We start from the raw sequence: 27290 nt of genomic DNA, 5'->3' as shown, positions 1-27290 counted from the left end.
AAGAAAAAGGTTTCAAAACTGTCAGTTCCAGTGGTGTTTACTGAGAAACCCACTATTTTTGAAAGTGAAATCAACCAGATACCAGCTGGGATCCATCCTCGTGGATCTAGAGAACCCATCAGTCGATGGGTTCGCAAACCTTTAAACTAATAATCTGGTGGATGTGTAGGGCGATCGAAAGAAATATATTTGGTATCCTGACAGCGCTGCTGACAGGACAATGACCGGATGTAAGACCCTGCTGGAGGAGTTCGAAGTTTCAGACGGACCTTCCATTACTTTTGGAAATGATGGTTTTGGAAAGACTGAGGGATACGGTGTTCTGAATAATGGTCAAGTCAAATTCAGAAGAGTGGCTTATGTAAATGGGTTGAAATATAATCTCATAAGTATGAGCCAGTTATGTGATGATGGCTATCAAGTGTTATTTAACATCTCTCAAGACATCGTATTTAATAAGGATTGGAAGGTAGTATTGATTGCTCCCAGAAAAGGGAATGTGTACGTAATGGATATGGAAAGCTCTCCTTCAGAGCAGTGTTTCTATACCAAGGCTGATGAAGACACAAACTGGCTATGGCATAAAAGGTTGTCCCATTTAAATTTCAAAAATATCAACAAGTTGTCCAGAAAACAACGTGCAGATGGGATACCTTCTGTCTCCTTCAAAAAGGAAAAGCCATGTCCAGGATGTGAGATGGGGAAGCAGAGACGCACCAGTTTCAAGACCAGACAGAATTTTAGCATATCTGAACCTCTTCATATGCTTCATATGGACCTCTTTGGTCCAATGAATGTTCAGACTCGTGCTGGTAAGAAATATACCCTGGTAGTTGTTGATGAATACTCCAGATATTGTTGGGTAATATTTCTTAGGTCAAAGAATGGAACTGTTGTTGAAGTCATCGCTCTTATCAAGCAAATTGAACTCAAATACAAGTGAAAAGTGTGTCATTTAAGAAGTGATAATGGAACAGAATTCCAGAATGCAACTCTGGAGAAATTCTGCACTGACACTGGCATCTCCCAGAATTTCTCATCAGCACACACTCCAGAGCAGAATGGAGTTGTAGAAAGAAAAAACAGAACGCTGATAGAAGCTGCCAGGAGTATGCTTGCTGAATCTGGTCTTTCTAAAATATACTGGGCTGAAGCAATTGCAACTGCTTGTCACACTCAAAATCGCTCAGTATATGTGAAGAGACACAAGAAGACATCCTATGAAATATTAAGAAATAGAAAACCAAATATTGGTTATTTTCACGTTTTTGGATGTCCAGTATACATCCTGAACGACTCCAGTCAGTTAGGCAAATTTGATGCCAAAGCTGATGAAGGATATTTCTTAGGATATTCAGCCATTCGCAAAGCCTTCAGAGTCTACAACAAAAAATTGGAAAAGGTCCAGGAGTCAATTCATGTCACATTTGATGAGTCAAATGAAGCAATCAATAAAAAGCCAACCCTTAATTCTCCCCCAGAAAGTCCAATTATCTTTGGTGAATCTGATCCTATCAACTTCAATAAAGATTCATCTGAAGATGTTTCCAGTCATCCTGAATTGGAACCAGTGCAACTTGAAAAACCTTCCAGTAATACTTCATTCTATTATTCAATAAGTTTCAAACTACCCTCTAAACTTGTTATTGGATCAGATGTTCGTACTACTTCTCCAGTATCAGATTCAATTGATTTTGAGCCAGTAATCCAAGAAATGCCTTTAAATGAAGAATTTCATGATGCAAATCGTGATCTTACAGATTCTGATAAAGATGCTGAAGTTGTCTGGCAAGATCCTACTCCAAAAAAATCAATTGAACTCTTGCACTGATATTGTTGTAAGAAACAATCTTGGTCAATACTCTAAGTGGACAAAAGTTCACCCAATCAACCAGATTATCGGTGACTCCAGTAGAGGGGTTCAAACCAGAAGTGCCTCTAGTGAACAATGTTTATATGTCAGCTTCTTATCACTGATTGAACCGAAGAAGATTGACGAGACAATGAATGACCCAAGCTAGGTGATAGCTATGCAAGAAGAGCTTCACCAGTTCGAACGAAATAAAGTTTGGAATCTGGTTCCTCCTCCAGTTGGCAAGAAAGAACCAATTGGAGCCAGATGGGTCTTCAAGAATAAGGTTGATGAAGATGGTCATGTAATCAGAAATAAGGCCAGATTGGTGGCACAAGGGTACGTCCAGACAGACCTTGACTTTGAAGAATCATTTGCACCAGTAGCAAGGTTAGAAGCCATCAAAATGTTTTTAGCCTTCGCTGCTCATCATAAGTTCAAGGTCTACCAGATGGATGTAAAAAGTGCATTTTTGAATGGAGAATTAGAAGAAGAAGTTTTTGTCAAGCAACATCCAGGCTTCATTGATGAAAAGCATCCACATTGGGTATATCGTCTGGACAAGGCACTGTATGGCCTCGGACAAGCCCCTCGAGCCTGGTATGACACTCTAACCAAACACTTATCAGACAACGGTTTCAAAAGAGGTGCAATTGACAATACCTTATTTATTCTTCGTGAAAGAGGTAATCTTCTGTTGGTACAAGTTTATGTTGATGATATTATTTTTGGTTCTACTGATGAATCTTTGTGCAAGAAATTTTCAAAAATCATGTCTTCAAAATTTGAAACGAGTTTAATGGGTGAATTAATATTTTTTCTTGGACTCCAGATTAAATAAACCAGTGATGGTATTTTTATTAATCAAGAAAAATATGTTAGAGATATTTTAAGAAAATTCGATATGAATTCTTCACCTTCAAAATCAACTCCGATTTCTGCACCTTTAACAATAGATTTAGACCCTGATGGGAAGCCAGTGAACACCACTGCCTATAGAGGCATAATTGGTTCACTAATGTATTTAACTGCCAGTAGACCAGATATAATGTTTGCTACATGTCTTTGTGCCAGATATCAGTCTAACCCAAAAGAATCTCATCTGGCGGCTGTAAAGCGCATTTTGAAGTACCTTAAGGGTACTCCCAGTCTGGGTCTTTGGTATCCCAAAGGCTCAGGCTTAGATCTAATGGGTTATTCAGATTCAGATCATGCAGGTTGTAAGATAGACAGGAAATCCACTACTGGTGGATGTCATTTTCTTGGTGGCAAACTGGTGAGCTGGAGCAGTAAGAAGCAAACTTCAGTTTCTTTATCCACTGCTGAAGCAGAATATGTATCTGCAGCCAGTTGTTGTGCTGAGATACTCTGGATGAAGCACCAGTTGCTTAATTATGGTATTAAGTATTCAAAGACTCCTATCTTTTGTGACAATACCAGTGCCATTGCTATCTCAAACAATCCAGTCATGCATTCCAAGACGAAACACATTGATGTCAGGTATCATTTTATTCGTGATCATGTAATGGTCTCTCCTCTTCTTCTTCAACCGAGGTCCAAGGCCTTTTTGATAAGGTGGCGGACCTGGAAAGATCACTTCAGGTTTCTTCTCAGGTTATTTCTGACTTCAAAACTCTAATCTCCAATAATCTTAAGTCAGAAATGAACATATTTGCTGGAAATAAGAAGATAGTCTTTGAGAAGCTGGATGAACTTGTCGTGGCAACAAATAGAAATTCTGAATCAATACAAGTTGCACTCCAGGGAATCAAGGGGGATGTGGTGAGAACTGTTCAGGTTGCCATTCAAAGTGAAGTTGCTCAACCTCTGGCAAGTCTGACTGGTGATGTTCAGAATTTGACCACCAGAATAAGCTCTCTGGAGAGCAGGCCAACCCTGGAGAAAAACTCAGTGGTCAGCACCCTCAGTGATGAAGTTGTTAGAAAATTCAGGGGAGATATGTTGAAAGAAATCACTGAGGAGGTGTCTGAAACTCTCCTTAGAAATCTTCGTGATGGGTTGCTGCCTGAAGTAATGAAGATGATCGACGCCTAGTTGCCTCGCCACTTTCCTCAAGATCTTGAAATAATTAAAAAGGAAGTGATGTAGTTGAGGAAAACTGTGAACAACATTGCTCGAGTGTCTGGTCGAACATTTGACTCTGCTGACAGACATAAGCTGGATCAGGTATGGAATCATCTTCAATCTGGAGATGCTTCCAAGGGGGAAGGTTCTGGTTCTGGTACAGAGAAGGTTGTTGATCTTAAGAAGAAGATCGAAGTCTGGAAGAAGGTTATTGGAGAAGATGTCACTGGTACTGAAGCCAGTGGACAAGTTGATGAAGAGGTTGCTGGTACTGATGCCAGTGAGCCAGTATTTGAAGAGTTCCCAGACATCCCTACTACAATGAAAAGTCTCAAAAGAAAGAAAGTGGTGTCTGGAGAACCAACAGATGAAGCAAAAGAGGAATATGTGTCTGCTGATGAGGCCAAGGCAAAGAGACTGGAGCAAGAGTGCATCTTAATTGAAATTTTCAAGAAGAACTTAAAAGATGACTTGATTGCTCACCAGTTAGATATGGCCAGGCATGGGACTCTGGAATCTTACAACGCTGGCAGGTTGGGCGTACAAATTGAAGTTTACAAAAAGATGAAGGATGATCCCAGGCTGAAAAAGTGTCTGGATGCCTTGGATGACGTCTATATTCGATCCATGTATGCTCAGGATGAACAAGTATATGATTCTGAAATTTATGGTGTGAGCATACTAGATCTTATTGCCCAGAGAAGAGAAGAATTGAAAAATCTCCAGCAACAAGTAAGGAGTAATGCAACTGCTCTGGAGCATGAATATAGGAAGAAGGTTAAGGGTTTGCCCAAGGCACCAGCCAGAAAATCCAAAGCTGCCAGAGATACAGATCTTAGCACCTTCATTCCCTTGAATACATTTGAAAGGATCAATAAAGAAAAATTTCAACAAGTTGCTGAACAAAGAAAGGTGTCCAGGGAAGTGGATGAAATGGTGAAAAGGGCTCAGACAAAGGAAAAGTATGAACATTTGTCACAATTAAGAGCTGATGTCCGATCAATACTGGGTGCTGAGATCCATCTGGCAGAAAATCATGACAACTTCTCTAAGTTCCATGTCAAACTCTTCAGAGAAGGGAACTTTACTGATGAAAGAAAAGACACTTCAATCAGGGCTTTTAGGTGGTCATAATTAAAAGAGATTGGTCTTTCATTCAGGGGTAAGGATGTCTCCCAGGATGTTAAATACTTTATGAAGAGGATTGGCAAGGAATGGATGAGGAAGGAATTGATGGAGATGGAGCTGGGCTTAAGGACTTCTCTTACTACGTCTTCATCTCTAGGTGTAAAGAGGAAGGCCACTGAAGAGCCAGCTGGGCATGCTGAAAAGAAAAAGGCCTGACTCTGATAATGTACTTGTATTTATTTTATGTTGATAAAATTGTAACTTTCCTCCAGTTGATGTCTGTAAATATAAGTTGCAATTCCTATTTTTTTCACAAGTACTTATCCAGATTAAGTCTAGAAATTAAAATGTACAAACTGGGACCACTAATGATCTATAAAGTGCTCTCCAGAAATTCAAATTAGACTTAGTCAAAATTTTCAAGGATTCTTCAAGCACAAACTTGTATAAATAAAAGCTTGAAAATTCTTGCATAATTTCTAAACAAATAGGGGGAATTTGTTAGGTCCAGATTTACTGGACTCGCTCCAGACGTGACTACTGGAGCCCTCTGAAGATTTGTCCAGAAATTATGTGAAGACCAGTGAACAAATTACTTGTATAGAAATCTGGATTCCATCAGATTTGTTCACTGGACTTCACTCCAGTCAAGATCTTTCCACTGAAAAACATTCTCACTGAAGTCGAAGACTGATATTTGAAGAAAGAAGTCTGACAAATAGCGGAGCTCACTGGAAGACTTACCAGATCTCCTGACTGGAGTCCTTGTCAGTGTTCTAGACCTTACAAGTCTGAACACTTATTACGAGGAATTGACTTTATGCCTTTACATGCCTTTAACCGGACAATCCATTTGTTAAAAGCCTTACACGCATGTAAAGGTGGTTGGTTAATTAGAAGACAAGTCACTATCATGTGACTTTATTCTTGTACTTTAATCAATGCTTTTAAGGAATTAAAGTAATTTCTTTAAATGCATGCAACCATATTTGTACGGCAAAAAGAATATTATATTTATTCTTTTTGCCTATGAATACCAAGTCACTTCCTTGTCCAAATTACATACTTTTGCAATTTGGTGCCTTTGCTCAAATACTCTCGATCTAAACAGTCATACTTCACAACTTTAAGTATTTTGATCAAAGAGTTTATTTAGCAAAGATTAGATCACTTGTAATTCATAGGTTGTTTAGATACTTACTTTGTAATATCTTGTTCTGCAACAACCTTGTATTTTATTTAACATCAATAAATAGAATACACTTGAAAATTACATTGTGTCTCACCACTTACCTACTTGCTTATCTTTATATTGCTTAAGTACGTATTACTTTATATATATTCTTGCATTTATATTTATCGTAATACTAGTCCAATCTAGTGCTTACTTGAAATTTCATACTAGTCCTATCTAGTGATTACTTGACTTGTTATTCTACACTTGTGGGTTAAACCATCGAGTGAGGGACTTTACAATAAATCAATTTTTTTTAGTAATTAACCAATTTGTAGATAACTTAACGATTATGAAACAATCTAATTATGTCACAATAAATAAAAACACAAGCTCCTAAATAACTAATTATGTCACATAAATAGAAATAGAGACAATAACTACATAAACGGACTATGATTGGAAAACATGACAATAACATCAGCCTAACTCAAGTTTCATATATTAGACGAGAGGAATGCCTAATTCCCGATAATCTTCTAAGTAAAGGTTTGTTTAGTATGATTTTTCTTGGATGTCTATTCAATGTTATATGTAATGAGTCACACCTAATACAACCGACTATATATATTTTATATGAACAAACAATCTGACTCTTACTCCGAAACTATATATGAATGCTTAAAGTTAAACATATTACTTTTCTAAAAACCTCATATATCTCAATTAGACCTGGCAAAATGGGCGGGTCAGGCGGGTTTGGGTAATGGGTCTAAGCGGGTCATTTTAGGAATGCGGGTCAATCGGTGCGGGACAAAGCAGGTCAGGTGCGGGTCAACCCACAATTTTCATTAGTTAAACTTTATTTATTTATTTTAATTATTTAATTAAAATATCTTTTTACTGTAAGTAATATTTGACATTTGATATATAAATAAAAATACTTTTTTTTTATTATAAACTATTTCTCATTTTGAAATAAAGAGTTAACATAAACAGGTAAATAATCATTAAAAAAAAATTGTATTAATATATTAATGTCGTATGTGTACTGAGTAAGTAATACACCTATCCCAATGATTTCATCTTTCATTCTTTATTTGATTTGCCAACACTGCACCCTATCTTCAACTTCATCTCTCTCACTTTTTTTTAAAAAACTTTTCTTCAATCACATATTTATATATATATATAGATCTGTTATTTTTCGTTTCAATCATATATTTAGAATTTAGATATAGGTTTATATGTGTAAAATAAGGTTTGGGTTACGTGTGACGATGGAAACCGGAGGTGACGGCGGTGACCAGAGGCGGCGGGGGTGACTGGAAATGGCAAGCGGCAGTGGGAGTCAGAGGTAACAGTAATGGCTCAACCCATAATCGGTACGAAATAAAAGTTTCTGTTTCTGGATTTTTTTTAACATTACCCATATAAAACCCGCAATTGAACCCACTCGACCCACAATTACTTCACTGGAGATGTTGAAGCTGCCCAATTGAACCCGTTTCCTTGATTTTAAGAACACCCGCTACGCTCATGAGCCTTAAAAATTTACCCAACAAGACCCGCTTTTGCCTTTGCGGGTTGAGATTGCCAGCCATAATCTCAATCTATTGCAGTCTTACAAATCTTAGAAGTAACACACAAGGTAGAACAAAAAAGGCAATAAAACTGAAAATTTACCAATAAACACCAACTCATTTGTATTACCATACATATACTAGAAGCATGTTGTAAATCAATTGATGTAAATAGTGATAGTATAATTATTTTATACGTTAATAATTTCATGTCGTAAATTATTTTATTAAAAAGTAAATTATAGGTTTTTTACAAAGTAATAATATTTATGGTTAAGTGCATCGAAATGTGTATGACCAAATGTCTACAGTGAAAACTAACTATTAGATTGGATATGGTGTGTTGTTTCAAAAAATAAAAATAAATAAAAGTTAGATATTGTGTGTTAAGAACTTAATAAAAATGTCACATGGCATATACCATATTACACATGATTAGAAAAATTTATCAAGTTATTAACCTATAATGTCTAAAACCTAAGTTCATTTTTATTCCTCCCTCCGTCTCGCTAAATGTGTCCACTTTTAAATTTTCAAAGTCAAATTTTTGCAACTTTGACCTTGAATATCTTTGTTTGTGTTATATAATCTTTGATGAAAATTATATAAGTTAATTGAGTTTTACATACGTTTACATCAATATAACTTTTATCGGGTATTATATAACACAAACAAAGAACAAGAAGGGAGTATAAACATTTGGATCCATGGTAATGTTTTAGAACCCAAGACAAGGGCCGGTTTTCTTTGAAAATCAGCATAACAAAAAACCCACCAATTCTCTCTCTCCGTGTTTATTTCTCTATTGTTATCTCCATCTGTTTTAACAATACCAACTGTTTCAGGTTCCAACAACAAACACCAAATCAATTCATTTCTCTTCAATTCTATCCTTTTATTTTCTTTCTTTCTTGTTCACTATATCTATTATATATATATATATATAGGGAAGTGATATTAGTACCACGCAACTTGATTAATTTACCACAATCATGCATTAACTGTTTGTACAGTATGCTGTAATATTTGTATTATGTGGTAAATTAATCAAGTTGGGTGGTACGAATATCACTTCCCATATATATATATATATATTATATATATAGGGAAAAGTGAGTATGGGATTGTTCCCCATCTAAGCTTAGATGGAGAACCCCTCACATATGGTTTTTATAATCATGAAAATCATGGGGGGCCATGTATTTGTTTTAAATTCAAACAAATAATAAAATATTTGTATGTGAAGGGTTCCCCATCTAAGCTTAGATGGGGAACAACCCCATACTCACTTCCCCATATATATATATATATATATATATATATATCAGTTTTGATATAAAATCTAGTTTGTTAGTGAAAAAAATAAATAAATAGATGAAATGACAACTAGTGTTGCTTCTTCTTCTTCCTGAACACAACATTGTTGTTTAGGTTCTCAGTATAATACTTATCTAAATAATAAATTCTCAAATTCTTCACCATCAAATATTGTTTTTAATAATAATAATGGGGAAGTTCTCAAAATCAGCTTCAATTCTAGATCATCATCAATTTCTTCAAAGGTTAGTAGTACACCCTTCTGATAAATTGTTTAGTTAGGTTTACAAATCTCTTTCCATGCAACCTTAGACTTATCTCTGTTCAAAACTCCCTCACACCATAAGAACCCCTAAGAATCCTTTCAATCTATTTCAAAACAGTTTTGGGTATTAGAACTATAAAGGCCCAAACAATGTGCATAATTGAAAGAACAGAAGTTATTAATTGTAACCTGCTAGCATATGATAGGCGCTTGTTCTTCCAATCCAGAATTATATTTTTTATCCTGTCTATGAGCTCTTATTATTATTGCCTCCATTTCTAGTATCATAGGGTTTCCCAATTTATTAGGCAATCTTTGGTTTGATTTTTTATTAGACATTTTGGGTAAACAAAATGGAATCAATTAGTAAAGAAATTAATTAAGGGGATTGGTTGGAATCAAAAGGTGAACACAATGATAGGATCAGGAATCGAATTTTGTAATTATTGGTAAAGTAATTGAAAAGAATATGTATCCCGGGTTTGTTTGTTTGTTTTATTGATAAAAATGTTAATCTTGCTACCTTATATAGTTTGACTACAATGTGTGGGACGAAATTCATTTATCTCATTAGCATCGCTAGCATTGTGATATTGTTTCTCTTTGGTTACGACAACTTTCAGGCTGAGGAAGCATTGAAAAATCGTACAATGATAGTCGATTATCCTAGATATACTGCTAAGTGGAAAGTACCTGGGTTAACTAATATACCAACAAATGAGTTGTGGTAAGTCATTATAATCATTGTAGTTAATCTTTATATTCAGAATAAGGGTTTGATGGGCCATAGAGCCAATTCCTCTACTCAAATACTGAAAATAAAAAATATCTGAAAAGTAAAAAGTTACATTATCAAATGGTTTAGAGATGTTTGTAATTGTATTAATATAGTTTAGAACTTTAGATCTACTATTCATGTAATTGATTTCTTCACCTTTTTATATGTTTTTTGTCTTTCTTATTTTTATTTATTGTCAAATTCTGCTAGGTTTGATTTTAGTTCAAATGGCAAGGAGCAGAGTATGACGGTTTATGAGTACTTCAAAAGGAAGAATAGACCTCTCAAATTTCCATTTTTACCTGCAATTGATGCAGTCCAAGACGGGAGGCGGAATAAACGACAAGCAAAGAGCCAAGATAAACGCACCTACCTCCCGTTGGAAGCATGTTTGATTTCAACTTCAGTTAAATCATTATCAACATAAACGCACATAAAACTATAAATGAAGGAAATACTATCCTGATTTTTAACTATTTTACTTTTATCAATGAAATAAACAATTGAATGTCAATGCCAAATAAAACTATTACAATTGCCTAAGAATTTTATTATTTCAATAGATTATATAAGCATTTTGTTATTTCAATAGATTATATAAGCATTTTATTATTTCAATAGATTTACATATGTGCTTCTCTAACGAAATACTGATACTATAATGCCCGAAGATTTGCAAGTTAAAGCTAGTGAATAATGTCGATATTGCAAAGGAACTAAGCACTCCAGAAAAAATACTGGATTTGGTTATTTGTAAAAATGCTAAAGTGTGACATAATCATATACCTTTATAATCAAATCCAGTATATTGTCGGGAGTGCTTAGTTCCTTTGCAATATTGGCATTATTCACCAACTTTAGCTTGCAAATCTTCAGACATTATAGTATGAATATTTCGTTAGAAAAGCACAGATGTAAATCTATTGAAATAATAAAATACTTATAAAAGCTATTGAAATAATAAAATGCCTAGCCAATTGTAACAGATTTATTTGGCAATGACATTCAATAGTTTACTTTATTGATAAAAGTAAAACAGTTAAAAATTAGGACAGTATTTCCTTCGTTTATACTTTTATGTGCGTTTATGTTTGTAATGAATTAATTGCAGTTGAAATCAAACATACTTCCAACGGAGGTAGGTGGGTTTATCTTCGTTTTTTGCTTGTCGTTTATTCCATCTCTCGTATTGGACTGCATCATCTGTAGGTAAAAATGAAAATTTGAGAGGTTTATTCTTCCTTTTGAAGTACTCGTAAACGGTCATACTCTCCTCGCCATTTGATCTGAAATCAAAACTAGCAGAATTTTGACAATAAATAAAAAATAAGAAAGACAGAAAACATACAAAAAGGTAAAAGAAATCAATTACAAGAACAATAGATCTAAAGTTCTAAACTATATTAATACAATTGCAAGCATCTCTAAAGCATTTGAAAATGTACCTTTTTGGTTTCCAGTTCTCTTTTTATTTACAGTTTTGAATAGAGGAATTGGTTCTATGGTCCATCAAACTTTTGTCTGAATATAAAGATTAACTAACAATGATTATAATAACTCACCGCAATTGATTTGTTGGTATATTAGTTAACCCACATACTTTTGAGTTAGCAGTATATCTAGGATAATTGACTGTCACTTGTACGATTTTTCAATGCTTCCTCAGCCTGAAAATTATCGTAACCAAAAGAAACAATATCACAATGCTAACAATGCTAATGAGATAAATGAATTCCGTTCCACGCATTCTAGTCAAACTATATAAGCTAGCAAGATTAACAATTTTTATTAATAAAAAAAACAAACTCGGAATACATATTATCTTCAATTACTTTACCAATAATCACAAAATTCGATTTTTGATCCCATCATTGTGTTCACCTTTTGATTCCAACCAATCCCATTAGTTAATTTCTTTATCAATTGATTCCATTTTGTTTACCCTAAATGTCTAATCAACAATAAAACCAAAAATTACCTAATAAATTGGGAAACCCAATTATACTAGAAATGGAGGTAATAATAATAAGAATTAAGGAGCTCATAGACAAGATAAATTGGGAAACCCAATTATATATATTTATGGCTCCCAGAGCTGAGAAAAATAATTATTTTGAACTTTAAATCTAAACCGTTGAAATTGATTGAACAAAAAAATCCTAACCTTTTAAATCAAAAGTCAAACTTACTAAAATTAACATAGTTCCAAGTTGTCTGATGTTTAAATATACTGACATTAAAAACAAATTCTGTACATGTGTTAAACTAACATGCGAGGAGTTTATATATTCAAGCTTTAATTACTATTTAAAAAAGTTACAAGACAGTGTAATGTTTAAACACTGGGTTGTTGTTTCTCAAGTTCATATACTTAATTAACTTTCTAATAAAATACCGTGTCATATTAGCCTTTCTTTAAATAAATGATCAAGTTAGTTAATGTCATTATCATTTTACACCAAACATTAACAAAACTATAAATTGTTTATGCACAATAAATATATTAAATTTTGTTTTACTTAAACTAACACGATACCCGCACAGTGCGGCGGTGTTCGTGGCGGCGACGGTGTGGTGGTGTGGGACGATGGTCAGTGGTAGAGGCGGCGTCGAGTGGTGTAAATAATTGATGTAAAAGTAATTGATGTACATGGTTAATAAAAATATTTTAAAAGATAAGTGACTGAATCATTAAGAGTATATTAGACATTTTTCCTCATGTAACCTTCAACATGATACTATTCTTTTTATAATATAGTATAAATATAGAAGTATGGATAGGTTGGTTTTGAGTCAATTTAATTTAATTTTAATGCTTCTAAGTGGGTTGATTTTGTTCAAATATGTCAAATGAGTTGTTTTGGGTGAAGAGGGTTGACGTTGACTAATTAAATAGATCAGATTGATAGTCACAAGAAAAAATCATTATCTGAGTTTACATTTTAAACTTTTCTATACAAATTAAGAAAATTAAATTTCTTCATATCAAGTCAAGTTTATATTAAAACTATCAATGGCACTAAACAAGTTATTGTGACCGACTTTATTGTTATTTTTGGACTTTGATAGATATTTATGGGTCAAATATTTAAAAATGAAAATAATCATGTAAAAATTAAATTGTATAAATAACATGAATATAAAAACTCAAAAAAGGAGAGAGAGAGAGAGAGAGAGAGAGAAAAGGGGGGGGGGGTAATATAGTAAAATGCTTATACTGGAGATTTAAAAGCTAAGATCAAACCATATACTTTATAATATGACTGTCAATCAGTTTGACACGGGGTTGTTGGATTGAAACTATTTAACTGTAACACACTTACTAAAAGTTTAATGCATTATAGATGTTGAAGTTATTATTCCTAGGCTTATCTAGGTATATTTGTGAAAACGGGTGGCGACAATCCACTTCATCAATCATCGACTTTAAAATTTCCATTGCACGGGTAGATAACTTTATATAGAACCCTAAAAGTATAATTATAATATAATTAAAACGGGTTTAGACTTACAGGTTCGGGTTGATGGGTTAAAATACCCAATCCGAACGCTACTTGATATCAAAATCGACTTGGAAATCTCAAACAAAACCTACCAGCCCGTCTACCCGAACCCAACCACAAATCCCCAAAAAATCAAGTTAGAAAAATAATTGGTTGGTGAGTAGATTTTAGATCACATAGGTTGGTAGGTTGGGGTTGGTGGGATATATGGGTTGATGAGTTGATTTTAAATCAAATGGGTTATGAGTTTTCAGATCAAATGAGTTGGGCCAACCTAATAAAAAACATTAATTTAAAAACCATTGAGTTCATGGGTCGAGTTATTAACCCAAAAGATCAACCCAGCCCCGACCCAAAAAAATCAAGTTGGCGGGTTACCGGGTTGAGATTCCACTACCTTAAGTCTGTTTTCCAGGTCGGATTGAAGTCAAATTTCGGGTAAGGTTGAGTATTGACAATCTTAATATATATCAAACCGACTTATGTTATATTGAAAAGTGTACAAGATTTAAAACTTTATTTTCACATTATGCTGGATTTCATAATAAACTTGATTTTTGAATAAAAATTTTTAAGTTTACTTGGTATCCGATCACCGACCGGGTATTAATCTAGTTATACTAGAAATGGAGGCAATAATAATAAGAATCAAGGAGCTGATCATAGACAAGATAAAGAGTAAAATTCTGGAATGAAAAAACAGGCTCCTATCATATGCTACATGTTACAATTAATAACTTTGGTTTTTCAACTATGCATATTTTTTGGGCCCCTATAATTCTTATACCCAAAACTGTTTTGAAATAGATTGAAGGGATTCTTAGGGGGTTTTTATGTGTGGGGGAGATTTGTACAAATGTAAGTCTAAGGTTGCTTGGAAAGAGATTTGTAAGCCTAAGAACAGTGGTGGATTAGGTTTTAAAAAAAAGTTGCAGAAGTGGAATGAGTGTGATTAACTAAACATGTGTGAAATATTTGCACTAAGCAAAATTTTTTATGGGTGAGATGTGAAAGATTAAAAGGGAGGTCTATATGAGTTGTTAGTGATACCTTACACGCATTTTGAAGTTGGAAATGAATTTTGAAACACATAAATGTTATGAAAAACTAGGGATGTGCACGGGTCGAAACCCGGCCTGACCCGCCCCGAACTTGCGTGACCCGTGACCCGAGATTACATGAAAAACGAAACCCTAACCTGAACCCGTTAGCCTCCTGAGCGGGTCGGTTTGAGCCCGAGTGAAAGCTGGTCGGGTTCGGTTTTTAAGAGTTGACCCGAAAAGCAACAGTTTTAGCCAAAAGCTTGTAAATGTTTCATCTTTGAGTTTTTTCTTCAATCATCTTCTTTCATCATGCTCTCCGATTAGTTTTTTTTTTTTTAGAAATTACGTTATGAAAGAGATATAAAATTGGGGTTTTGCGTTGATTTTTTAGATGTTTTAGACGTGGGAACGTTTTCAAAAGTTTTTGAGAATGATGAGAAATAAGGGGAGATGAAAGGGTAGAGTGAAATGCTTTGGAAATGAGATCTGTCTATAGTCAAAGTATGAAAATAGTATATTTATTCATTTAATTAGTTGATATCTATTTAATATAGAGTTGAATTTGTGTGACTTATTCTTTGTCCACGTATGACATTTTATATTTACATGTATCTATGTAACAACCGTCTTAGAAATGTTCTAAATAAGTATTTTGAATCGTACTTTCGCCATTAGAACGGCTAGACAGTTCAATTTATTTAAGTTCTTGACGTGCTTTAGACCAAAATATGTGCTTATATGAAGGTCAATTTGATCTTAAATCTTGATTTATATGATGAGTTTATGATTAAAATACAATGAAATATTAATGTTCGGTTCGTAAACGTTCATGTTCATAAAAGTTCTAGTTCAAAATGTTGCAAATAGTCCTTGCACTATTAAGTTCATTTAATATTGGAAAACTATAAATAGAGAGTTAGAGAGAGAGAAACCCCATTCTCCTCATCTTCTCCATCTCACCACTCTCTCACTAAAACACACACTCAGCCACCATAAAACACACACAAGAGCATCTTTTGATTTTGATACATTTAATCGAAATCATTTGTACTTTTAGCATCCTTGTGATAATCAAAACACACTTCTTGAATCATTTCTCAGGTAACAACAACATTTGATGAGTTTTTGATCAAATTAAAAGTGTACTTTTCAAGTTCATGTTCTTGATGATTTGGTCCAATTTTTGAATGAAAATCGTGTTAATAGTTAATGGGTTTGTGTCTAAATGTGTTTAATAACATTTGTGTGAACAAATTTGGGTCATAACATGCTTTAATCTACAAAACCCATTTTTGAAAGTAAAGGTACAACTTGTTCTTGAAGTCACAACTTGTTTATGTGATATTTGATCTTGAAAACTAGTAATGGTGTTAATAGATAATGTTATTGTGTGTATATGTGCATGTGCAATGTCCAACCAAGTCCTGAAAATCGATCTAGACATTCGTTTGTATACTTGTGCTTGTTCAAACCCATTTTGAGGCTAGGACGGTCCTGAGGGGACGATCTTGAAGCCAAGACCGTCCTAGGGCAGCCCCTTGTTCCTTTGGTGCTCGCTCGTTGGATCTTGTGCTGTGTTGTGATGTTGTTTCGTTGTTGTGGTTGGGAACCATGCACTTCTGCGTAACTCATCTTTTGAGATTGGTTTTGCTCAATCAGTGTTCGTGAACTAGAAATGATCATGTACCTCGTTCTTGTTCTTAGTCACTTGAAACGATCCTGAACCCTAGGAACCTAGGACGACCTTGAACCCTAGGCACCTAGGACGATCTTGAGCCAACATGTAGAACGATCTTGACCTAGTAACCATGAAACGATCTTGTACTTGTACATCTATGAAATGATCTTGGCCAGACTGTGGGACGATCTTCACTTTGTTCAACACCTAAAACGATCCTGATCTTGTTCAGATATCTAAGACGATATTTGTCCTAGAAACCCTAGGACGACCTTGAACCTAATAAAACCCTAGAACGACCTTGACACTCATGAAACACTAAGACGACTCTGAAACTAAGAAGATCTTGAACTCTAAAACGAACTTGTCCTATAACTTATCATACTTAAACTTAAAACGATCTAGAGCTATGTACATTGTGCAAATCCTAATCGAGTACATTGAAGTCATGATTCACCGTAATCATTAAAGTGCAAGTTCTATGAACAATTAAATTAAGTTCTTAAGGCTAAAGTTCATTATTAAAGACACGTTCAACTAATTAACATTGTAATTACTTATGTGTGAGTTCAAAGACGTTCAGATCGAGTCCATTTCAAGTACCTAAGTTCATTCAAACTCATTTTGAGTCAAAACGCTCAAAGATCATCAAGGACCAAATCATCAGTTCATCAAGGACATTTTAGTGAATAATTAATCACATGAACTAATATACGTACTTATTTATGACCAATGACATGTACATAGGCTTCCATCAAGACGTGTTTGGATTTTGATAGATACAACTTATCTATCTCTGTACTTGTTCTCTGTGCTTATAAACTGTGCTTGTGCCAGATCACTATGAGTTCATTAATCCCCCTTTCGTACATTTTGTTCAAGTTCTTTTATCGGGGACTGAAGAGCATGAAAACTATTTCGTACTTGTACATATGTTCTTGAACTATTTTACGTACTATTATATGAACTTATGAGATACTCATGACATGATTTTTAACTGTTTAAAAGAGTATTTAAGTCTTGAATGGGCAAGATCCTTAAATACATTTATACTACTGTATTTGTTCATTATCATGTTCTAGTTCTTATTTGTACTTGTACAGTTCTTGTTCACTGCTATCAATTCACATCCCACAGTTCAGGGATTGAACCGTAGGTAATTATGGACAGCGCTGTTTAGGGTAGGCCCACCCTCATTGTCCGCAGTTCTAGAGGATGCATATTATATGTTCTTGTTCTGACCTAGATCTTACTTGACGTACTTGAATATTATGAGTATATCTTTACATTACAGTTCAATCGGGTTAGCAGTGACAAAATATACTTACAGTTCATTATATGTTCTTGTACTGTTCTTACTATTACAAAGTACTTATGTGAACGTACAGATCTTATGACCTAGTTCTTACTTTTCTACTACCACAAAGTACTTTTTTTAAACGCACGAATCTTGTGATCTTGTTCTTACTCTACATATTATTTATATGTAAACTAAATCGTATTTTATGTGAATCTCACCAACTACTTTTGTAGTTGACCTTTTGAACTTACATGCTTTTCAGGCTAGACTAGTAGATTTTTTAGAATAGGAGTCTTCCTCTTTTAAGCTCATCTCATTTGGCATTTGTTCGAGCATTCAAGATCAGGAGCTGTGAAGACTTTCCTTTGCTTGTTCAGTTCAAGACTTGGTACTTTAAGACAATTGTTCTGTCTTTCGAATATTAGCTATTCTGGGTATATCCCATGTCCTGTAATAACCATTATACTTCTTCTCTTGTTAATGTTATTGGCTGTGTTGGAACTTGTACTGTGTGCAATTGTGCTTATTTGTACATCCCGTATATTCCGCTTTAGCGGGATGTTACAATCTACCTTTTTAAATTCAACAATCCAAGAATCCTATCCACTTATCCAGGCCACTATTCATTACCTACCTTTTAAAATCCTAATCCCTTTTATTCTCTCACTCATTCACATAATACCATATCTTTATTATATCCAAGTTATGTCTTAAAAACTTAATTTAACATCTCTTTTGTCTTTTATTTTCACACACCAATACATACGTGTACCTTACCCTTCACCCCAAAACTCCATTACTACACATACATCGAACATATATGTATACATACTAGATTAAACTCATGCGTTGCATGGTAAGTCAATTAGTTATGATAAAATTTTATAAATAAATGACTCGCATTATATTGTTATACAAACAAAGAATGTATCTACCAAATTTGGAGAATGAGATAACAATAGCTAATAACATCAACGACAATGTATACATATTTATAATTACTTTTTAATATATAAAATGCAGTTAATAATAGATTTACATAAAGGAAAGTTCAATTTAAATGCATAAAGCTTAAATAAATTATGATGTGTATTTTCTAGTCTTAAATTTATAAACACGAAATACTTAGCTACACACTTGCGGGCAGTGGCCCCGTTCATATGCAGTATAGTTGACTTAGTAAATCCAAGGTCGAACACAAGGACTAAGTAAAGTAATTGCTAAAATAAAGTAATTCAACGGAAGAGGGGGGGGGGGGGGTTGTGACCGAATTGTCACGTTGCAAAAGTTAGTAAATTGTTAGTAATCCCGAAAAATTAAACAAAAGAAGTCCGGTATGACCGGGGCTGGGACCATCCTCAAACGATAGTAAAGAAATGATTGTATGACAATATTAATAAAAATGACACCTATTTGGATTACCTCACATGCCAACATTGGGTCTAAACATTACTTGTATTTGTTGAACGACTTAAAAGGTAGACAAGACGAAATTCTGTTATACTTGAAACTTTAATTGCAAGAAATATAGTTATCGCTTCCGCGAATAATTTTTACTCAAAACAATTAAACATTAAGAACCTAAGTTGATTTTTATGATTTAATCTTTAGAAGCTTTCTTCCGAACTGCTTATTCACCTAATCAGATTCCTCTATAATAGATGTTTACACACTCAAAATGAATTTAATTGTTTAAAATCTTTATCGCTAGTTTCTTCCGAACTCCAACGACTTAAGGTTAATTATAGACAGATTAACCGTTTCATAAACCAATTGATATTGACATAGATTTCTTCCGAACTTGTAATTACAATCATCAATCAATAAATATAAAAGATAAAAACAATATTTAAACTCAAATAAATATGGTTCTTTGATTAAACATAGAAATCTTATTCAACAATTGCAGGTAACATCAATCGACCCTATGACATGTTCACTGCCCAAGCGAGTGCTAAGAGATTTAGCCTTTCATAATGAAAAGAGAAGAACAGATTAAATAAACAATAATCAAATAGATGAAATCCTTAATGATAATTGTATGATGATAAAGTCTCACAATAATAATATAACTAGTAATAACGAAAAAAGTAAAGAGTTCAAACGATGTGCGCGATCGTGGCTGCTGTTATTGATAGAAATTGAAACGTAGAAATCCTCCACGTAAAACCTTCTGCCTGGACAAAAATCAAAGAGGTTTTTGTTTTTAGCCTTTTTGTCTCTTGCGGCCTCAAATCGCACACCCTCTCCTGAATGTATATCTCTACTCCTTAATAAAAGAAACCCTCTATTAAATATTTCTATATTTGAAATACCTTATTTACCTTTGAACTTTTTTTTTTTTTTTCTTTACGTAACTACCCAAAATCTCTAATAAAGCAGACCATCTTCCCCACTACTACCGCCACATTGCACGGATACCATGCTCGTATTTTATTATATATATGTTGAATTTTGTTGTGCCAAAACCATTCTGCCGACATCCAAAATTTGGCCCACTCCAAATTGCAAAATATAAATCTCCTTGGTAGTACATACATAGATGCTAGGGGTGAGCAAAAACCGAACCAAAAAATCAAAAACTAAAAAAAACCGACAAAACCGAATGAAATCCATTGGTTTGGTTTTTGTTTTCCAAAAACCGAACGGATCGGTTCGGTTTTCGGTTTCATATGTTAAAAAACCGATCAAAAATCGAACCGAACCCATTATATTTTAATTTATTTTATATTTATATCATATTACATTTATATTTATTACTTATAATTTGTAAATATGTTAATATATTTAAACTTCTTGTCTTTTTAGTGTACAAATCTATATAAATTATATGTTTTAGATGAAAACGTATAATAAAATCAATTCGTTGTATAAAAGCTATATCAATTTTAACACCTAAAAAGTATAATTAGTTACTAAAAAGCATATCTATATTTTAGTTTCTATATCATAATTTTTTTTGTTAACAATTGAAAATTAAATATATAACATCATAAACAAAAAAGTAATTTAAAAGAAAAAAGAACAAAAACCGAAACCAATCTAAACCGAACAAAAAAACCGAAAAAACCGAACCGAACAAAAACCGAATCCAACGGTTTTGATTTTCTAAAAACCGAATTGATCAGTTCGGAGGTCGGTTTTAGCCAAAAACCGATCCAAACCGACCCATATTCACCCCTAATAGATGCTTGACTGCTTGAGATGGGCTGTTCACGTGAAGCCCAATTATTTGGCCCTTTGCTTTTCTCGGCTATGAGGCCACACGCACCACATACACTCTTCTTTATTTTTGGTCCAACATTGATTAACAAATATATATATATGCATCTTATTTACAGCCAAGCCGCTCCAATCTTCGTATTCTTCGTAATTAATCTTTATTAAGCCCTCTTTCATCATATTTCATCTCATAGATCTTTCGTAAGAACTCATTTCACTTTAAAATATCGTTTTCTTCAGAATTATGCTCAAGTACATGTTAATATCCTGAAACACTAACAAATACCATTAACGCATCAAATGTATGGAAAACGACTCGAAAAGCACTAATACGATGTGAGAAATGGGTATAAACATATCAGTATTATCATTGAAGGGGACCAACAAAATTGTTAATAGCTTTTACTACATTCGATGGCTGAAACCAAATTTCGACATAAGTGTATATATCCATATATCAAAAACTTTGCAAAATATACGGTATAAGATTTGCACAATATTTTATCTGCAACATGTTTGAGAATTTATAGTCTATTAATACACTCATTATGTATTAAATTTAAAATAAAATTATTACTAAATATATATATGTTTGAGAATTTATAGTCTATCAATACACTTATTATATATTAAAATTAAAAGAAAATAATTACTAATATAGAATAAGAATATATCATCATCATTTTCATGTGTATAAATTAACTTGAGTAAAAATTGGCACAAAGTTCTATCATGTTTGAGAATTTATTTTTATTAATTAATGATTAAGAGTAACATAGATAACATGGTTAAACACATGGCAACTAAAATTTAAAAATTAAATGGATAATGATAAATCATACATAATCCAATGTGGCATGCTCTTACAAATGCCAAGTAAGCGAAAACATATCATCTTTTAGTTACGTAGAGATATATAAAAGGAACAACATGTTTGAAGGCGAGACAAAGTATAGATTTCGGGTTTGGCCAGGTTAGCCAGGTTTTGGACCGACCCGCCTCGAGAACCGATAATCCATTAAAAGTTGAACTGAAACCTGACCCGTTAAGCTCTCGGGCGGGTCTGCTCGGGTCGGGTTCAGAGGGTCTGGGTCGGGTTACAAGATTTTAGGTCATTTGCCCATGCCTAATGTGATAAGGATTAATTCTGATATGTATCAAGAGGTGGCAGGGAGTTAGGTTGGGTTTGCTGTTTCATATTTACTAGGAAGATCTACGCGCGCGTTGCGCGGCGCTAACTTGTCATATTGTTGATGGTTTGTCCGACGTCATATAAGAAGTATATATGTTACATACAGTAAACTACGGGATGATTAGATGTGGATATGAGTTTTTCACAAAAGTTAGTGTTCCACTTTACTTACAACCACTATCATGTCATGATCTTTGTATCTAACTGATCATGAATATGTTTACAAAAGATTTGTTGCAAGTTTTAGCTACAGAGTGTGCCATGACTTTCATATGTAACCCATCATGGACATCTTTACAAAGGGTTTGGAGCTAGTTATGCTAATGTTGAACTATTTTCACGTCTTGTGGCAGGCATATATTTGTATCAATCATTGTTTTGTGCCTTTTTGAGCCTTTTTGAAATGTTGATCTTATAATCTGCATTAGATCCAAACAACCATAAAACAGCCCCCAAATATCTTTCAAACAACCCCTAGAAATCAGTAAAAAAAACAAAAAGAAAAAGTTTCAATGCAGCTTCCAAACAACCAATGTATTGCGAAAATGTAGTATAAAACTATAAATAATACCAAAATAGTTTGGAACATGGCGATGACATACAACATGGCTTAAGGGAAAACATGGCAGCAAGTTCTATTATTGCCAAAGAGATTGCAGAGTCAAAGTATCAATTTATCATTAGATTTTACTCAACATACTAAACCTCCCTAAAACCACAACAAAAGCTAATATTTTAAAATTCATGTATTTAAGTACGATGGGTTTGACCTGTTTAGAAGGTTTTCAGTCTCTGGAATTTCTAGATCGAGGAATAGAAACATGTTGGTTGTCGACTGAAGTTGCGGCCTCTCTGCATTTAGTTAAAAAATTTCGGTTACTGTATATAAATGTTTTAATGCTAAAACTCACCTTCTTTTATTTATTATTAACTTATATGTGTGACCTTACCTGAGTAGCTGATGACCCTCATTCCGTGATAATTTGTTTGATCATCTATGGTGTTTGAAGCCCATGCTCTGCAATACATACACGAAGAATGGTCGTTGTGAATAAAGAAGGCCAGAGTAAAACATATATCTTATTCATAAAATAAGGTAAAGGAAACTCTAAAATGACCTTTTTTATAACATTTTTTGTGCTTTATAGAATGATTAGTGCTTTACATATTTGACTATTTGTCAATAGTGATGTGTGTTTGGAATCGTGGAATCCATCTTTTTAAAGCTCTGATGCGTATTGCCTTTGCTGTGATTCCTGACCTAAGTGAGGTGAAACTTTCATCTTCCATTCTAATAGAGTTTCTTATGACATTACAATATCAGTAGTGTTAGATACAAAAAAAATATAGATAGTGACCAAAATTAAATAAAGTCAAAGACATAAAAGAATAGTTCACAAAAAACCTTTTTTGCATTTATCTTATGACTTTGTGACAGATTTCTCTAAAACCAGCCGATATGAAATCTGCAGAAAAAAGAAAACATATAAACTGATTAACTTGTGACAATGCAGTATGTACCTATACCTATTGAGCTAAGCAACTAATGAGACCCATCACAACCAACTACAATTTATTTGGTAAAGTTGAGCCACTAATGCAACTATCACATCATCTAATGTTTCCTGCAGATGGTTTCTATAAGTACAAAACATATGCCATTCCCACCATAATATAAATATGAAACGCATTACATACTCAGAAGCACATTGAACCTAATTTCAAGCATATGCTAATTTTGGACATTTTTTGGAGTTTGGATAATCTGAGAAACCTTTTGCAATGACCTTTATATCAAACAAAAGGCAGCCCATGCATATGATGATGGTGAATGAGGACAATTACTTACATCATGGCAATTTTCAAGTGCCAAAGTTATTAGAAAATAATTCTGGTCCAACCATATCAATTTTCTCCCCTAATAGGTTAAACAGCTTCCACGTGGGTCTTTTACATTTAAAACAGACAGGTTACTATATTGGAATAAATGCCACCAGCACTCCAAAATTTTCACCATCATCACTCTTATAAATATTTCCTAGTTCTTTCATTCCATAGGCGATGAAAACCTCTACAAAAAGGTCAGTTATTATACTACACTTTGAAATTTTAATTCATCTTATTCTAACGTTTTAGCAAAAATGATGTATTAATTATAATGGTATATTGTAACCCCGTATCAAATCTTTGTTAATAAGAAAATCTCAAAAATAAAATAAATGTTGAATGTAAACGTATCATATATTTGTCCACCCAATATCAAATCTTTGTTAATAAGAAAATCTCAAAAATAAAATAAATGAAGACACATATAGAAAAAAAAAAGAATATGTTGTATGTTAATTGATGAATGAAAAGCATAAAGAATTAAAGATGAATGAGATATAAAAATATTACCTAAATAATAATGTTGGAGATAGATGACAGAATTAGATGAGGTAAAGAATCTAATTTAGATAAGAAAGAGTTGTAAATTAAAAGAAAATAAAGAAATAAAGACAGGTGGCAGTAAAATATTAACCCTGAAAAGGCAAAAACGAATTAAAAGGCCCTTGGAGTCGAACCAGGGATCACAAAATCCAACGGCAGAATCTCAAACCACTTTTTTCAACCTCTAATTTGTTTACAAATTACGTAACTTTATATAAATAATGCTGATGAACAATTACTGTTCATAAACATCGCCGTTAATGAGATTACAATTGTGTTGTTTGCTGTTTATTTGCTGCTATATTACGGTTGTTACCTATTAAACCAATTAATCTAACGTTTTGTTTCCTTACAGAGGAACTTAAATGCCATCGACCATTCTTTCATTTAAGGTGCCTATTAATTAATACATGTTAGTAAATAATAAAATTAAAAATACAAAAATTTTCACGTATTTAACAATAAAGCATAATCTTAAGAACTAATCAACAAGATACGTCATATCAGATGGTACATGTCTCTTTCCAGTTTCATCTTAAGCCCAAGGCATCGATATCTTACCTAATTGGAAGTCCTTGTATGCCAGTGTCGCTATATCTTTGTAAGCTTGCCCTTTAGCCTATTCTTTTTATTTCTCATGATATCTAATAAAATATGCCCAAAAGATTGCCTTTTCATTCTCATTGAAACAATATATAGAATATTTATTTACACTTAACTACCCTCAATCAATACATAATAACACGTCTAATATCTATCTATATCTATATCAGCTAATTTACCCCCTCAGGATAAGGAGGTAACCGAATACTTACACTAGAACGAAAATCATGAAAAAGAAATCTTGGGAGCCCTTTGGTGAAGATATCTACCAACTAATAACGTGAAGGAACATGAAGAACACGAACAAGTCCCTGTTGAACCTTTTCTCAAACAAAATGAATATCGATCTCAATGTGTTTAGTGCGTTGATGTTGAATTGGGTTGCCAGACATGTAGACAGCGCTGACATTATCATAATAAACAATAGATGTCCACTTAGGAGGATGACTGAGCTCGAGTAGTAAGTTGCGTAACCAACAAATTTTTGCTACAACATTAGCCACACCTCGATACTTGGCCTCGACATTTAAACGAAATATAGTAGGCTGCCGTCTAGAGGACCAAGAAAGTAAATTGTCACCAAGATATACAGAGTACCCAGACGTGGAACGTCGGGTATGATGTGCGTTTTTAAATATATAAAATGTTGTACAAGTAACTATCTGAAAACACACACACTTACGAGCAGAGAACTCGGTCAGTGTAGTATAGCTTAGTGATAAGCTACAAGATTGTTCGCAGGGACGCTTTGCACTACCTAAGCTAGTAATACGTGTAATTCTATTAGTTGTTGGGGTTTTCACGATTTTCTAATAACTAATTAAAAATAAAATGCAAATCCGGTGTTACCGGGGCAGGTCGTTTATGAAGAAACAACGTAAATATTGGAAAAACCTAATAACAGTAATTAAATTAGAATACTTGTTTGGTATCTCCGATCTCATGGTACGACCAAGTACTATTCTACCCGTTTACTAGACTGTTGGAAACTTAATCACGACTCAAATTCTCGTTAGATTCACTTTGCCTAATTACTAGTGTTGTCGCTAGACTCACATTAACCTATAAACAAATTCTCGTTAGATTCATTATTTAAGCATTAATGACCTAAAGTTTGTGTTACTAATTCATCTTTTAGTTACTCGGCTCTTAAGCCATGACCAGATAATAATGATCTCCGGTGACCACAGTGCTCGTTTCCAAGTCAAAGAATCGCGTCTGACATTGTTAAGCTTCATGTTTTATTCATCCTAATTACTATGGTTCTGAATCCATCGGTTACAAGTGAATCACCTTTTACAACTAGTTATAGACCGACTAGTGTTTTTTTCCATCCTTATGTATTAATCCTAGTGTATCATTATAGACCGATCATCAGAATTAAATCAATACATTGAGATATAGAACCAATAATAATATGAAAAATTTGTAAAACATGAATTTACGATAAAGAGTAAAACACACTCCAACAGCTTCTAACAAACAAAGAAAAACAATAAAGTATACATGATCACATTGATCCAAACAAGTATTCAACCTACTAGCCTGACGTTATAAAAGGAATAACAAAGTCTGAAAAGATGAAAGACATTGTTTACTAACTTAAAGTAAATTAAAAGAGTAGATCTAGACCGAGGATGAAGATCGGAAGGTGTTAGAAGCTCCAAAACCTCCTTGGAATCTGCAAAGTCTATCTAGGGTTGAATATGGGCGGATAGGGTTGCTAAACCGACTCTCTCTTAAGATTTTGAGGGTTAGTTTGACTTAAATAGGTGTTTAAGTCGGTTGCTAATATGGGCCACCTAGCGGCGCTGGCTGTGGATCAATGACGGCAGCAGGAGCAGCGACCGGTGGGGGCTGTGGTTGTGGATCGTGAGCAGCAGCAACAAGAGTGGTGGGTGTGGTATTCTGAGTAGATTTTCTAGCTTCCTCCAATATTAATTTGGAGCGTGCAGTAAAGAAATCCAGCAAAGGACCGATTTTTTTATAAGAAAGTGGCAATACCTTCATAGGAAGAGCCGAGACCAGATACAAGTTGTAAGACCAGTTGTTAGTCACCAACAGGTGCATTGACATTGCCAATTGATCTGAGAGGTTCTTGAGTTCTTGATAGTAGGCAGCAGCAGAAGAAACAGAA

The sequence above is a fragment of the Erigeron canadensis genome, chromosome 8 (assembly GCF_010389155.1).
Source record: "Erigeron canadensis isolate Cc75 chromosome 8, C_canadensis_v1, whole genome shotgun sequence".
Lineage (NCBI taxonomy): Eukaryota > Viridiplantae > Streptophyta > Magnoliopsida > Asterales > Asteraceae > Erigeron > Erigeron canadensis.
The sequence above is the reverse complement of the archived record's forward strand: the minus strand, read 5'-3'. Positions refer to the sequence as shown.